The sequence below is a fragment of the Vicugna pacos genome, chromosome 24 (genome assembly GCF_048564905.1).
Source record: "Vicugna pacos chromosome 24, VicPac4, whole genome shotgun sequence".
Taxonomy (NCBI): domain Eukaryota; kingdom Metazoa; phylum Chordata; class Mammalia; order Artiodactyla; family Camelidae; genus Vicugna; species Vicugna pacos.
In genome coordinates, this window is record NC_133010.1 from 23443383 (window position 1) to 23456452 (window position 13070).

The 13070-nt window shown below is 36.2% G+C and overlaps 1 protein-coding gene and 1 non-coding gene across 8 annotated transcripts in view; one reads left to right on the plus strand and one right to left on the minus strand.

Moving 5' to 3' along the window:
- The window catches only part of DLGAP1 (DLG associated protein 1), an 822007-nt gene that overhangs the window by 604317 nt on the left and 204620 nt on the right, over positions 1-13070 (minus strand). The window lies entirely within an intron of this gene.
- TRNAG-CCC (transfer RNA glycine (anticodon CCC)) lies at positions 11358-11429 on the plus strand. Its single transcript has one exon. It is a non-coding gene; the product is annotated as a tRNA-Gly (tRNA).

Below are 13070 nucleotides of genomic sequence, written 5' to 3' on the forward strand. Positions count from 1 at the left end.
TAGAAAGATGGGTCCTAAATCCACACATATATACATCCCTGGGAACTCTCATAATGCTCAAAATAAATGTTTTTAAATCAGAGAGAGACAGAGAGACAGAGACAGAGAGAGACAATATAAAACTTACAAAATAATCAACATCCCAACAGATTCACAGACATAGAAATAAACTGTGGTTACCAAAGGGGAAAGGGGGTAGGGGAAAGATAAATTAGTTCAGGACTTGCGGATACTAACTACTATATATGAAATAAACAAAAGGGTCCTACTGTATAGCACAAGGAACTATATTCAATATCCTATAATACACCATATTGAAAAGAAAAAAATCCCACTGACAGGAAATTTACAAACAATTAATTTATAATTCTATGTCTGATCAATCTGTTACTCAATTGTGGGTATAAAATGAAGACAATTTAATTCTTGCAGTAATAGTGACAGTTTCCTTTTGATGTACCTTTTTGGAGGAGATTTCTTGAGGTTATGCTTCCGCAAAATAAGGGTAAAAATCAAGGAAGAGAAACCCTGCAACTGAGTTAGGAATGCAGTGAATCAAACATTGGAGTGACTTGCTCATAGTAAATCTGGAAAGTAACTGGTTCAAATTAGATCCCTAAGACAGTGATTTCCAAGAAGAACATCTTTAAAAGGATGGGATACGTTCCAGTTAATAGATGAAATGACAGAAAACTGGAGATTCTTAGTGTTATGTTGAAGAATGCATATATTTATTCTCTCGGCAATGAAAATGTAAGGAAGATGAAAAATTCTTTAAACAACTATACTAAAAAGTCATGGCTAATTTATGAAACAAAAGAAAATAAGACCTGATTTCAGATGACTGAAGAAGAATATAAAAAGTACATTTGTTTGATTGGGGGTTAAGGAACATTCTTCTCAAGTGGTCCTGGGATGTGAAATTGGACACCAAGAGATTAAAATGCCCAGCTAGACCAGTGTGTTCTTTCTTGGCAGTAGTTACACAACTGTAATAATGTAAATACTATTTATTAGTTTCAAGAAACTTACATAATTATAGTTATAAAATAACCTAAAATATGATTGGCATTTCCATTATAAAGATAAAACTACACCTGACAGAATTTAGAAGGTAGATGTAAGGAAGATGAGGAAGATAATTTGGAAAGCTAGTATCTTCAACTGAAGGAGAGATTGAAATTAATGGATCAATATTACAAAATCAAGCAATGACTGAAAAAACAGGTATACTTCGGAAGTACTGCATTGTGATTCCAGACCACTGCAATAAAGCAAATATTGCTGTAAAGCGAGTCCTGTGAATTTTTTGATTCCCAGTGCATATAAAAGTTATGTCTACACTATACTGTAGTCTGCTATGTGTGTAACAGCATTATGTTTAAAGAAGCGTACATACCGTAATTAAAAAATACTTTATTGCTAAAAACTGCTAACCATCATCTGAGCCTTCCGTGAGTCATAATTTTTTTGTGATAACATCAAAGATCACTGGTTACAGATCACCATAACAAATATAATAATAATGAAAATGTTTCAAATATTGCGAGAATTACATAATGTGAAACAGACATGGAGTGAATACAACTGGGAAAATGAAACCAACAGACTTGCTTGAGGAAGTGTTGCCACAAATGATCAGTCTGTAAACAATGCACTGAAATGTCATACAACAAAGCCCAGGAAAACGAAGTCTGCCTGTAATAATACAATTCATAAAACTGAGAACATTATGAGGTGGCTAGATGTTGGGGGGCGGTATTTGAACTTAACTAGTGCTTAGTCATTTGTGGGAAAATTAAAATTTTGTTTAATAAATCAAGAAATATTTTTATACTAAGAGTTATAGGTAAAGAGTCACTAGGAGAAATTTTAAAAATGCTTGCCTGCCAGCAGCAGGATTGGACATGATAAGGAATGAGATGAAATATTATCAATTATTTAATACTATTTCATTTTTACCATGTATATGGGTTAGTTTGATAAAAGTGAAATAAATGTATTTATTATAAGTAAAAATGGCAGAGGAAGTCATTATAACGATAGGAAAGATGTTGAGTATTATCAGACAAGACTCCCTCATTTCCAAAATACATGGAGAAAATGATACAATCTAATAGTGAGAAACTCTTAAACGAAATAGTAACCAAGAGGGATGAAACATTCTAAAATTAGTACAACCACAAATTATTCTGAACTGACAGAGTAAAGCTTCTAAAGAAACAAAATTCGTTTCAGAGGAGGCTTTCTGTTGAGCTCAGATTTTGAAAATTACAATTTTAAATGTTATCAAGAGAAACATAGAACCAAGGATGTCTATGAAAACATGGTCCAGACTCCACTTTCATGATTTTAATATAAAGGAAACACAGGACTTTATTTTTTTAAAATTGGAATAAGACCAGATGCCCTAAGCACAATCATTTAGGCAGGTGGCATAATGTTATCAAACCATTTGTCTTATTTTCTGTGTCCTTTTTGCTGTTAACTAATATTTTTTTAATTGAAGAGAACATTCTACAATACAGAAGTTTTAAACCTTTTATTAAGCGATATCTGAAGGAGACGAAAGATAGTAAGTCACCCTTCAGTACTCAAAAATGTGCTTAAATAAAATATTTTCAATGAACTTTTAGATACAATTGAAGAAATATTGTCAATCTCTCTTTTTTTTTAAAATCCTGGTATGGAGCGAAGTGTTGGGTGGCTTTAGATTTACCAGTGTCACCACAGTATCTTTTCAAAAGGGGATAAAGAAAACGTTGTGATATTAAACACTGCCAAATTTTATATCAGTCTCCAGCAAAATTCTACAAAGAACGATGAAAAAGATAATTTAATAAATCCCTTAAACAAAGAAGTTGATTATCAGTATAAACAAATAAATAAATTCTCATGGACTCACTTGTAAATAAAAAATAGGATTATTGACTAGGTCAGAAGTTTATACATACTGAGGAGGTATCTTAATTTTCAGTAATTCACATAAGCACTGAAGGTGAGGAAAGCTTTTCTTTCCTTCTAGGGTCTTTGGCTGGTCCAATAATTAAGTCCACATAAGACAGATTAAAAGGAGAAAAAAATTAATTTTGTATGTATGGGAGTCTATAAAAATGAAACTCAAATGACCAAAGCAGGCAGGTTTTATACCTTTTAGACAAGGAAACAATAAATCTGTGAGGAATTGACAAGTAAAAAGGGTTTGGGCTTGGGGTAGCAAATTAGTGAAGATGTAACAAGGTTTGTTTATACAGCCTTTTTGGCCCTAAATTACCTATCTCTGGTGACAAGGATGCCTTCCACCTCCTGGTACAGGGAGGGCACCCCTCACGTGGTAGGTTTATTTCCTGCTTTCAAGAAGATACAGGAAATCAGAATGTCCTCCTTGCACTGACAGTTTCTTAAGTAACTTTAATTCAAAATAATCAATATGCCAAAGTGGCTTATTTTGAGGGTGGCATATTCTGCTCCCCTCAAGTACGACACTCGTAACCTGAGGACAAGAGGGAAAAGTGTGGATTGCATTACAGTCCAGTGAGTTGAAATCATTTATATTTGAACAATTTTATCCTAAGAGGGCTGATGAATGCCGTCTGTCAATCACTGAGGAGACAAGCAGAAAAATCAATAGCTGCATAGAACAGGGTTCTCCCACGTCCTCTTTACAAACGGATTTTGTCACTGGATTGAATAAGGAAGCCAAGCTGGTTAAATCTTCAATGCCACAACTCTCCTAGGACAGGTGCCATGTAGAGGACCAAAAAATCATTCACAAAGGTCTTGGCATGCTCAGACAATGAGCTACAACAACACAAACCTACAAAGAAGAAATGTCACGGCCTCTTGTTAGAATTTTTCTTAAAACTTTAAAAGATCACTTGATTAAGCAGATGAAGTAATTTTACTGACAATTTAGTTTCTAAAGTGACAAGCTTAATATAAACGCAATGTGAAACAAAAGTAGGCATGCCTACCTTAAAATTTAATGTAAGACATAATTTCATTAGCAGACATAATAGCTCTCTGATATGGGGAACTGAGCCTTCCAGTGTTTACAGCTTATTTCAGTCAATGTCTGAAGGGTTAAAACTCAATCTGCTAGTTGTACTTTGAGTTGACGGATAAGACAATGGAATATGCCCAGAGCAGGACAAGCAGGATGATGCAGAGACTAGAATTCGTACGGTGTAAGAAAGAGTTGGAAAAACAGTGATCGGCTAGCCCAAAGGATAGAGAATTTGTTCATCTTGTATTTTCAGTTCCTAATAAAGTTGTCACTAAATATTCATGGAGAGATTAAATCTGTTGTGTCTAAAACAAAGGTATATCCAAGAGTGATTACACTCCACTAAGACAAAGAGGTCTTTTCCATGTATAAATACTACATGCTACTGGTTTTTTAATCCTTGTCTTAAATGAATTGAGTTCTACCCTTTTGTGATAGCTCACACATTATTTCCTTTGTCCTAAGGCATTAAAAGTGAGTCAGGCTTTACAGAGTGTGGTTTTTATAAACAGTCTCATAAAGTAAACTTTCTGGAAAGTGACATCATGAAGAAAGAGTTGAAACCTTAGCCATGTATTATTCAGAATTAACTTAGATTGGCCTAAAATAAAGGCACTTGTCTGGTACCTGAGTTTTCATGATGTTTTTTTGATCTTTATATCCTCTAGGTAAGTATTTGGTAAAAAGGACTCCGTTCGAAGTGATTCCTGGATGTATTCACAAAAGCATGGGTAATTCCATTATTTCTCCTTAAATTCAAGCCTTGGCCCAACAGTAAAGTTCTCACTATTTTTTAGGTACTCTGGGGATACATAGAGAGAGACTATTTTAGTTTTAGTGGCCAAAAACAAAATATACATTGTTTGTTTCCTTTGACATTTTTTAAGAAGGCAAAGAAGGACGATATTAGGGCAGAGGTGACAATATCCTCCTACTCCTCTTCAAAATTCCTTCTGGTATTCAGGGAATTTAATCTGTATGTGGAAGTCATCCAATTCCAAACTGAAATGATCTCAATGACAGCAAGGTCCCAACAAACTCAACCTTTATTTTTATGCAGACTATAGCCATGTTCTACACTCTTCAAACATCTGAAATCTCTTATCTGGAAAAAAAGCCTCCTAATTTTGGTCAACCTTCTGTATTCTTTATCACAAATAATGGTATCACAATCTACCCAGTTTCTCAAACTGAAACCACAGAGGAATCTTCCATCATTCTCCCTCCTTCACATCACACATCCAATATAGACACTTCCCAGGAATGTTTATGGAATTCTCCACTCCAAGCTGTCACCGCTAAAATCAGACTCTAGAGTATTTCAAGATTATTCCAGATTCTTTCTGGATTATTTCAAAAGAGCCTTCTACATTTGTCAATTAAGATCTTTTACAATCTGTCCCCAACAAATACCACCACTATCTATTACATATGCTCCAGTTATATAAAACTTACCATTATTCCCAGGATACAACGATCTCTTTTCTAACTCCCTGCATCTCATCTGTCTGTAATAGTCCTCTTTTCTCTTGTGAGCTCTAAGACAAATCTTCAATTCCATAAACAGAGAGAACTTAATACACGAAGTAGAGTGTTAAAAAGACTGCAAGTACTAAGATCAAGTATGCTCTCATAATACAGTAGAAAGAAAAACACCTAAAAAAATATATAAAATAGTATGCTGTGTAACCTAACAAAGGTGTGTACAAGGCAGGAAAATGGGACAAGGAAAGAAATGAAATTTTTTTTGGTTTGTTTTGAGGCAGGGAGGGGCTCAGGGAGGACACATTTGAATAGGAAACTGAAGGACTGTAGAGGGTGAATGAAACTTTGCAAGGTGGACATGAAGAACAAGAGAAGTCCTGGCAGAGAGAACCCCCCACGGCATAGCACCCAATACATACCCCAATAGAAACATACAGGAAAAGGTAAGTCATTTGATACTGTTGCAGCATCAGGAAGTTGGCCGTATGATTGAAGAAATAAGGAGTCTGATTAAGGACGGTGGTAGATGTTTGCTAAGGGGTTGAGACATGCAGACTTTGCTCATAGGCACTGAACAACTATATCTGCATTTTAAGCCAGAGAATAAGAAGAAGCTTTGTAATTTTATGAGATTATTCTGGTCATCTTTGAAATATAGATATTTTGAAGGCAATCAAGCATGGAGGTTGGAATGTCAGGAAACCATGGTTCCGGTGAGACTGAGAAAATTCTATCAGGGGTTGAACAAAGAGGATGGATGACTGGGATATCAAAGAGTTTAACTCAACAATGTGTAGAGGTTTATTACGGCAGGAAGTTAAAGCCTTAAGGACAGGGATGTAAGTTCTAAGTTTCTGGATCCTGTGACAAGGTGGACGGTGCTGTCAGTAACCAAGACTGAAGATGCCAGAGGACCAGCACAGGAGGGGCAAGAAGCTCTCTTTTGACTATCCTGCGTTTTAATGTTGTTGCCTCCAGGAGGCAAATGGACGGGCACCGCTGAAAAGCTTGGTTCACCACCACTGCCACCACCTGGAGCAGAACTGTCCCAGTGGGGCTGCTCTGCAAAGGGATCAAGCAAAGCCAAGCAGTGCTTGTCATTACTGGTTAAGTGAGGCTCGCGGGCTAATTTCTTTATCTTTACTCATTTCTTCACGTCAAATCTCTCTGTGATTCCACTCATTTAAAAAACACTGATGTGATCAGAGGTTTTGTAGCCAGGTTAGGCTCTCCGTACAAACTGTCCTCAAAGTGCATGTGAATAAACACTTACGAGAACCAAAACTGTGGTCTGTCATGCTTTCATCTCGGTTCCCCACGGCACGAGACAGCAGTCATGGGATGAGATGACAGAATCGAATGTGGCATATAATTTGCACTCCCTAAGTAGTATTAAAAATATTTCACTGAAAAAAAAACCTATTTCTTTATCATTGCATTAACAAACTCCTGATGGCACAAGAGATACTGAATTTTACTTCATTAACAGAAAGAAAGGAAATGGACAGACCGATTCCCTCTCCCTTGTCCTTCCTCCCCTTTCAGTGACCACGTAGCTGTTACCAGCGGCAACGGCACAGGGTTTTCTCAGCAACAGTCAGCACCAGTGAGTATACTGTTGCTCCTAATTATTTTAGAAACTGAAATTATCCCCAAACCTTAAATCCCTTAATTTGAATATGCTATTTTCTCTTCTTTTCGCAACCCGTTGAGTCACACGGTACGTACACGGGAGTATTTATCCAAGTGTAAGCTTTGTTAAAGAGAAAACCGTACGTCCAAGATGGCATCACTTGTGCTAAAGCCAGTGAAGTCAGACCTAGATTTAACACCTGACCCCTCTGTACTTTCAGCCTTCCCCAGGAAGGAGGTGAGGTCCTCTTAACAGGCCAGTGTGGAATGTTCTGGTCAGCACCAAGGATGTAATCTGTAACGTGGACCCGCTCCACTCCGTCCGAAGGAAGAAGAGGTGATCTGCTTGGTGACAGAGTCTCATCCTTCCCCCAAACGGTGACCTGGCCTGAAACAATCCTTTCTTCTCTTTTGCTAATAGCTTCCTCGCCTCCCCCCACCTCCTTCTGCCTATAAAAACCCTCCATTTCATACAAGCCCTTGTAACACCCCTCTATTTACTGGATTGGATGCCGCCTGATTCATGAATCCTCCAATACAGCCAGTTAGATCTTCAGATTCACTCAGTTACATTCTGTTCTTAACAGCTTGGCCAGCCAAACTGTCTGTAAGATCACCCCATGTAATTGATCGAAAACACTGGACTAAGCACTGTTTCCTGCAACTGGTTCGTGATTTACTCTGTGTGGCAAACGATTTTATTCATTGTTTCTATTTCATAAAAGTATCTTTATTAATTTAAAAGCACAGATAACTTATTTTCTACTTTTTATCTACAAACAGCCTGATATGCCCCAGGAGAGCAAGAATTCAGAACAAAACAAAAATCCTAAAACTTTAAGTACCAATCACAAGCTTCCTCATGCTTAACTGCAAAGTGCCCCATTTTTGAAAAGTTTATTTTGTACATTTCTGCTGAGATTCTCTCTCACACCTGCTTGGCCCCAGCCCTTTTTACAATACCTGACCCTCCTATCCCGCCCGTCACTGAAAGCGACTAACCACCACTCCTTGCTCTGCCTACAGGAGCTGATTTCCTTTCCTCTAGTTAAGGCCGTTACTTGCATCGCTGCCTGGAGGCCTTTATTCTTGCTTCTTCCTGTTTCTTACAACTCACGAATTTAAAAAAAGAAGATACTGATTTCATGATGATATTGCTTCCGGACAAAATGAATCATTTACCTTCCTAGGACATTTTAGAACATGGTTAGATTTGTAACAAAATACATTACACATCTGAATTGTTGAAAGTTTAGTTGGAGGAAAAAATAATCAGAGATGGTGAAATAAAACAAAACTAAAGTAAGAAATAATCCAACAACTGATCTTAGAACTTTCAAGAATCCACTAGACTTTCCATAGCAATGAAATACTATTCAACCAAGGAAACACCAAATGGAAACATTTCTAAATTAAAAGAGATGCACATACACATATGAAGAAAGTGATCACCAAGTGGTATCAAAATAGGAGTTCTTTGAAAATCGATGGAGTAATGCATGCTTTGTTAGAACTTCTCTAAAGCTGGTATTTAAAAAGCTTCCTGAATAATCTATGAGGTACACAAATATATAAAAGGGACGAAACTGTTAAAGAAAGGTGCCACGTATAGAATACATGAAGAATTGCCTAGAAAACAAATTAGAAAAAACAGAAAACAAATTAGAAAAATAAATACAGAGTGTGCTAGCAGGACCATAAGTTAACCAAAATTCATGTGTGTGTGTGTGTTTGTGTGTGTGTGTGTATGTAAACACAAGCTTTGCATTAATTATCTGATGATTTAAGGAAAAGAGACAGACAATTTAATCTTTGATATTCATATATGAATAAAATGTACTTTTCATTATTTTAAGAGCCTTTCAGAATTTACTTCCTCAATAATAAATGTTAAACCATAGAAATTATGACAGTGGCTAAATCGAAGATCATCTTAAAGATTTAGATTCTGGGTTCCCTATCCTGTGATTTGTACTCAGTAGTTCTGGGGTTGGCCACAGGAATCTGTATTTCTACTGAAAACCCTATGTGTATTCCATTGTCCGTATAATCCATACCATGTAATTTTATTTATACCATAGTTTATCAATTCATCTACTGAAGGACATCTGACTTGCTTCTAGGTTTGCTGATTACGAAAAAGTTTCTGCAAACACTGATGTGCAGACTTCTGTAGTTTTAAAATCAGCTGGTTAAATACCAAGGAACATGATTGCTGGGTTGTGTGAAGCTACGTTTAGCTTCATATGAAGCTGCTAAATTGTCTTCCAAAGTGGTTGTAGCAACCCTGCACCCTCCCCAGCTATGAATGAGTTTCTATTGCTCCACATCCTTAACAGCAATTCCTACTGTCAGCTTGCTTTGTTTTTTAATCCCTTTTTAGCCATTCTACTAAGTATGTTGTGATACATCACTATTGGTTTAATTAACACTTTCCTAGTGACAAATGATGTTGAGCATCTTTCTGTGTATTTGACATCTGTGTATCTTGTCTGGAGAAGTGTCTTTTCAGATCTTTCACCTGAATTCATTATTTTATTTTTTTGTTTTGTTTTCCTTTTGTTAACTTGTAAGAGTTCTTTGTCTGTTTTGGACTCAAGCCTTTTGTCAGGTATGTATTCTGTAACTATTTTCTCCCAGTTGGTGGCTTATTTTTTGATTTCAGAAAAATACCTTTAGCAGAACAGAATTTCACATTTTAATAAGATCTCATTTATTGCTTTTCTTCCCTATAAAATAGCTTTATTCTTCACTGAAGGATAGAATGATTATGGAATAAATGATACTTTCAATTGATACAGTAACAGTCCTGGATTACATATATCTTTTAAGATCCCATCCAGCCCTGAAATTACCATTAAATATATACATATCTAAACACTGATTATTTCCATAATGTTTTCTGCATTGTGTATACACAAATTTGTATACTTTATATTCTCCTGGTTTCCGCTGAATCTGTTTTATCTTAAAATATCCAAGTGTTTTTCTATCTCCTTTGTAGTTTTCACCCTTTAACTTGAAAATATTTCTGTATCTACTACGTACCTTTTTGTCCTGATAGCCTAGCCCTTTGTCCGAGTCCACAGACCAGTGGTTATAACAGCAATCTTGGGAAACTTAACTCAGCAAATACTTTTCTTCTATTGAATAGGTGGTTCTTAATACTTTTGTATTAACTAAAATTCTTCTAGCCGTGCATACAGATTGGTGTTCAGCAGCATGCTGACACAGCTAAGCTGATGTGGCCCCAACTCTAAATGTACTCCCCAAGCAGTGCTCAGGGATCCTGGAATTCAGACAGAAGGCAAGGATCTCAGATGTTTGCTGGCAAAAGTATTTTAACCACAGGGCCCCATTCTTGATTCAGGCAGGCAAGACTGTCCTCATGGCCTCCTTGTAATGCTGAAAAGATGACTTTGGCAATTCCTTGTATGGCTCCACTGGTCCCTAGGCTCTAGATTTGAATCCTGAGATATCTGCAAGAGGTCGGGGCGCAGCCACCAGCAACCGACTCGGGATGAGCTGTTAGAGCCAGCCCTGAGTAAAGCTGTGAAATTTTCAACTTTCATCTCCATTCCTCCCCATCCTCACATTCTTCACTTTCTCTTCAAATATTCAGTTAAAATATGAGCTCTTACCTCTTCCTAACCAAAGTTCATTTTAAGAGACTTGATGCACTCTGAATTATAAACAATAACTAACAGGTGAGAATACTGTGTCCTTTTTAGGATGATTTAGGTTTTAATAAAGATTCACACTATAAACCAAAAAGCGAAGCTTCTGCTATAGTTTCACGGCGGTTAGAGGTCTTTTCGACGTCTTGAAAATTCCTCCCACACAAAGTTGCCCGTCCTGTCTTAAGCCAGTTGTGTTTAAGAGTAAACTTTCACAGCAGTAAATTGTTAAGTAAGAAATGTTTTCTCTTCTTGTATATCCTCATAAAGTAATATCCAACAGAAGAAAGAAGTCACAATATAACTATCACTATGGGTCTGAAAATGCTTTACTTACCTATACAATTACAAGTATTTTATAGTAAAAAATCAACAATATGTGCATATTCAAATCAATTTATGTAAACTATTTTTCACTATACATTTTTTTCTGATTTTTAGGAGCTTGTTTATTAATAAGGAGCCTTAGAAAATCAGGTTTTTATCATTGGAAGTAGTACTTTAAAATCTTTAGCATTTCTAAAATGTATTCACAAAGTGCCCAAAGAAAGATGGGGGAGGGTATAGCTCAGTGGTAGAGTAAGTGTCTCCCATGCACAAGGTCCTGGGTTCAATCCCCAGTACCTTAAATAAACAAACAAACAAACGTAATGACCTCCTCTCCCAAAAAAACAAAAACAAAATTTTTTTTTAAAAAGTCCCCAAAGAAAGATAATTTTAACTCAGAACAAACTTAGACTGATTGTTTTTCTATTTTAATTCAAATAATTATTTATAATCCATGTATTACACTGTTTCTTTCTAAACATCAGCATTTGCATCACTCATAAAGCTTTTAGCTGTATATGTGTTCTACCTTACATTTGCTCACTCTATATTTTGTTACCTTTCATTAAAATGTCTGTATTTCAAATATTTTGTATCACTGCCATGTATTTAAAATGATCCCACTTGCCATAAGTAGAGCAATTATAAATGTAAATATGATTAAAACCAAGCTTTTATGTTAAAGAATATATAAGTAATGCTAAATCTAGTCAATTTGCAAAACTGCACAACCAAAGTTACGTTACTCAATGAGAAAAACGATAACGTTTTTGATTAGTCAGAGACAAAGGCACAACTGGCTTAGTATTAGGTAAAGAAGAGATTCCTGAATAAAATAATTTTGTTTTTTAAAGTTTATAAATTAACTAAAGAATCAAAACTTTGCATGTGGGATCAGAAAGAAAAATAAACAACTTATTTCTCTAAAATAGTTGGACACCAAGGGTTAATTCCTGAAAAGATACGTGACCTTTGTTAGATTTTTGTTTCAAATTGTCCTCTGGAGAAATCCACAGAATGAATGAATCTAGTTCTATTAGTACTTTGCCCGCGCATGATAAGAAAAGGATTCATTATCCACTCACCAGAGCCTTCTGACTGAGTAGAGTTCGAGATTTGCAGATACGAATCACTATATATAAAACAGATAAGCAACAAATTCTTTCTGTATAGCACAAGGAACTACACTCAGTATCTTGTAGTAACTTCTAATGAAAAAGAATATGAAAACACATACATGTATATGTAGAACTGAAACATTACGCTGTACATCAGAAATTGACACAACATTGTAAACTGAAGATACTTCAAAAAAAGAACTTTTTTCAAATATTTCAAGTGCCTTTTTATAGCAATTCAAATGGTTTAGAGTGCAACTCCAAACAAGTTCATGAGCAGTTTAGACAACAGGACATCAGTTTGATCAGGGATGTATGCCTACTTCTAACTATGTGATGCTTCTGTTCTTTTTGACTCCATACTTAAGCACATGTAACTTGTAAGGAAGCTAAGGTGTCATTAGGAAGCTAACAATATTCTAGTTCTCATGATTCCTGGCCCATGGTAAGCTCGAATTTCACACCCTCTTGAAACCCGCCATGTGACATGCTTTCGTGAATGGAATGTCATGGTCACTTTTTGGTGGAAGATTTAAAAGCCAGCGCCCACTTCCTTATATTTCCTTGCCCCTGCCACTGGCAACTGGCAATGCTTCAATGGTCACAGTCTGTCCCATCGGGTTCCAAAATGAAGGCCACCACTGTGGAACCAGGTTCTAGCCACACCGAGAAGGACACAGGCTCATGTTCTGCACGTCAAAAATGGGGAACTGTTTATTGCCACAGCTTCATCTAACTCACGCTGACTAATACTCACCCATTCGGAGTCTTCAGATGAGCAGTTATATGCACAAAATTAATTTTCAAATTCTTGCATATAAATCT